Source organism: Branchiostoma belcheri, unplaced genomic scaffold (genome assembly GCF_001625305.1).
Source record: "Branchiostoma belcheri isolate BF01 breed outbred unplaced genomic scaffold, Haploidv18h27 scaffold160, whole genome shotgun sequence".
In the NCBI taxonomy this organism is placed as follows: Eukaryota; Metazoa; Chordata; class Leptocardii; order Amphioxiformes; family Branchiostomatidae; genus Branchiostoma; species Branchiostoma belcheri.
Genome location: NW_017803047.1, coordinates 99,842 through 104,212, shown reverse-complemented (window position 1 = coordinate 104,212; position 4,371 = coordinate 99,842).

Below are 4,371 nucleotides of genomic sequence, written 5' to 3'. Positions count from 1 at the left end.
TCCTGGCTTCGCCTGGGTCGTCCCTAGGGTCCTGGCTTCGCCTGGGTCGTCCTAGGTCCTGACTCCGCCTGGGTCGTCCTAGGTCCTGGCTCCGCCTGGGTCGTCCTAGGTGTCAGCTTCTTGACTTCCGCCAACTTCCAACTGAATGGTTGATCCAAATGTGCAAACACAGAAGAAATCCTAATCAGCTAATTATAATAAAGGTAAATCACAAGTAAAAAGCACATTCCCATAAAAGTGCATACATTGTAAGCTGGAACAACCCTATCACAGTATATATCCCCCTGAAATTGTATTGGATGCCTTTGAAACAAAAAAATGACACACACCTGAACGCCTGAAACTGCTTGGTCATTCACAGTCATCTTCATGATGAGGCTGGCCATGCCCTCCCGGGCATAGCAAAATGTTGCCTTGGCAACTGTGGTGCCATTCTGTTGCACCTCAGCCCATTCTCTGCAGAAAAACAAATAGAATTGCAGGAATAAACTATGAGTGATATTACATAGCAATCACAGTATTTACTGGTGTACAGCATTTACAAACATAATTAGAAACAGGATCTGTGAAGTTCAATACGTTCATGGATACTCTATCCTAGCCTGGTTACCACGTGTATTTGTAAACTCTGCTGCACTAGATACATATAACATTGAATGAAGTGTTTACACTATATCACAGCTGGATTTCAGGCTAAATGATTTTACTAAAATGATTAAATTTTCAGTTTTTACACAATGGATGCTGACTTACCCCACACTAAACATGTTCTCTTCTGCCTCTTCATCCTGGTTCTGTTCCGGCGTCTGGAGTGGTGTCACACCTTACTCCTGTTCTGGTGTCGCACCTTCCTCCTGTTCTGGTGTCTCGAGTGGTGTCGTACCTTCCTTCTGTTCTTGTGTCAATGAGCTTCTTAAACAAAGTCCAGTGATTAACACGATCGAAGGCTTTCGAGGCGTCTAAAAACATACGAACACAGGAGAGCCCCGCTGGCGATAGTACTGAGCAAATACACTTAGGTCGGTACCATGATTCTTTATAAAACCAAACTGGTTACTCGGGCTAACTAGAAAACCCTCGAGGCGTTTCAGTAGAATTGATTCAATAATCTTAGATAGAGGGCTAGCGATGGCAATGGGGCGATATTTGTCTTGACTAGAAGCATTGCAACACGGCTTCTTAAGTATTGTAACAATTACCACTTGTAGAAGGTTTGGCGAGACGAAGCCGTGGCTGAGCATGGAAGTAATTAAAATTGAGAGCACAACAGGCAGCCGGGTCCCGGCATGTTTCAGATGCTCAGCTGAAATACCCTGGACATCGCTAGCCTTCCCATTGGGTAAACCTCATCTACTGAGATCATACAGTCCGCACTAACACCTGAGTTAAGTGACTGTGTAACAGTTTGCTTGAAATGACTTGAGTCTACCGAGTTGAACAATGAACTATAATGGCTCTTCCACATATCAGCGATTTAGTGACTGTCATTTGAAAATGTTCTTTCTGTCGCAAAATTGACGAGCAACTGCATTCTACAGAAGTGATTACACATGTTCGACAGTTCATCCTTTACTTCATCTGTGAGTAATTACTACTTGTTTCCACAACGGGGAGCGGCTCTCTCCTCATCTCCTCTAGCTGCTTGTTGAATAGTGGGTTCGTCGCGCCTTGATCAGATTTCGTCGCTGTGAAGGATGTGATTACCTGGGCATTTTTCTTTGCTACATCCAGCCAGCTCCTTACGGGACTCAGAAGCTTGCTGTTATCCCAGCGGCGTTCCCACTAGGGATTTCTGACATGCTCAATGTTGAAATCCTTCCAGATGGTAAAGTTACATCAAATGTTTGATATTTACGGAAAAATTTCGACCTCCCATCTTGGTGCAAGCAGTTACCCAGGCCTGGCGAACCCACTGGATGGCGTCCAACACTGTCACCCGCTTGGCAATCTTTGGTCCTTGCTTCCTTGTCGTTTTCAAGCTCCTGCAGATGGCGTTTGCGGTACTTCAGCTTGACAGTCTGTATGATTCCCTGGTCCATCGGTTGTAGCTTGGATGTGGTGTTAGGAGGGAAGAATTTTAGCTACACGTTCTTCAGTCGGATGTCGGGCTGGCTTGGAGCGTTGTCGACGAAGAGCAGGATTTTCCACTTCTGCCGACCCATCTTCCTGTCCAGGCGCCTTAGCCACTCCACGAACAGTTCTGTTTATCCAGGCTTTGGAGTTGTTTCGGTAGATGAAGTTTTTAAGTTAACGTTTTAACGTTTAACTGCAGAATCTTGCAGTTAAATTCTGTACCCATTCCACTTTGTTTTTCTTTGTACTGTATATGCATATGGATCTCATGCTGTTGCATCAAATTCTAGGTTTGACTTCGTGTATGGGAAGTATTCAAGCATCTTAAATAAAAACACGTTCCCCTCTAAAATTAAAGTAAACATCAGCATAAAGGAAAAATGTGAATAAAATAATACAATCATGGTTGGAGTGTATAGTTATTATGCGAGTCAGCACAGTTTATCAAAAGTCAGTTGTCCTAATCCTTTCGTGATGTGGTGAAGCCATTAAAAAGTGGCTGCATATTCTAACTTTGGTCTTACCATGGATTTGTAGGATTTTGCTCTTACCTGTTTGCGTAATTGCCTGCCCTCTTAAGCCGCCCTGCGCTGTACTTCTGTTGACGTCTTAGGAAAATTGGGATACCAGACTGAGCTGGAAAATTATAGTAGTGGCCGAACAAGCGTGAAGTAAGCTTGTTCCTTGATCTTACGTGCTCTGGCCTTTATGTTTCTTCGCAGGAAACCAAGTGACTTGTTTGCCTTGTTTGTAATGTTTGTATCCCAACTAAGATTTTGTGATTGTGACGCCTAGATACTTGACCTCGGGGACCGAGTCAAGTGTGTGACCATGTAGTCGGTAATCGGCTCGTTTTCTGGTAATGAGGAGGGTTTGGCATTTTGCTGGGTGGAACTCCATTGACCAAGTTTTTTTCCCATTTGCCAAGTTGGTCAAGGTCATTCTGGAGTACCTGGTGGTCGTCAATAGACTTGACAGTGTTATGGGCGAGGGTGTCGTCGGGAAATAGCCTGGCAATGGAGGATATGTCTTCAGGAAGGTCGTTTATGTACAGCAGGAACAAACTTGGACTGAGAATTGACCCCTGCGGCACACCATACTCCACTGAAACAAAACCTAAAGTAGCACCCTCCACTACCACGGCCTGTTGACGGTCGGTTAAAAAGTTTTGGAAACAGGTTTTCACAGGTCCTGCGACGCCATAATACTCTAAGTTGTGGATAAGGAGTGAGTGACAAACTTTGTCAAAAGCTTTAGAAAAGTCCATGACCAAAGCATGTTTACTTGCCTTTTTCAAGGTTGTCTACTTGTTTGTTGGATTAGTTTGCAAAAGTTGGCAGAGTTCTCAGTCTTGACTTCATCTAATTTGATTAGCAGCGCCCCCATGTTCAAAGTGTGTATAGCCCGAACAGTGTATGCACAGAAATACACTGTACCTTGCATATGACTATACTGTTTGCTTAAGAATATCCTCGGCAAAACAGCTTTGTAGATTTTTTTATTGTGGTGGTGAAATTGCCCCCCGTTGTAAAGACCACTCCTATAGCTGCACGAGGAAACTCAGTTTTTTTAAGTGACATTTGAAAACATGAGACGTTTCGTTAAATACATTTATTTTTGTTTAGATTGACCGATAATTTCCATTTGTTGCATTAGCGAAACTAAAATATGTAATTTGAAAGTACAATGATTATACTAGTATGCTAAACAAAGGAATGAAGTTCTTTGGGCACATGAGCCTTTTTGTCTGAAAATAGCAAATAACCACTTTTTTTACACGATTTCAAAGTGAACTTCTTTGAAAAAAGGACACCATACATGTAATTATTCCACATCAACATTTTGTAGTGATACAGTACTCACTTGTTGTAGTCATAGAGAACCTTTTGCAAAGCTACATCTGCTGACATTCTTGTGCCGCTCTGTCTCCCCTGGGCTAGAATGACTGACACCTTGGTTTTGATAGACTGTATGCCCCTTTCAAATCGGCCACCAGTCGTGGGGCTTCTGGGACTAGCCAGGATTACTCTAACTCCTAGAGATTTTATCAGTTCCCTAAAATTAAATATTAAAGCTAGAGTTCCACGACCTCTGATATCTTCCACAAATGATGTCAACATTTGAAGGGGAAAACGTTTTTTTGCCCAATGGCTCAACTCATTATACTGAAATCAGACACACTGTCACTGAGCAATGACAAAATAACCTTCTTGGCGATTAACATACATTTTGTGCAAGCATCAGGTTGGTCACCAAAGCAACTGTCAAATTGGATCTGAATAAGACAAAAAGACATGA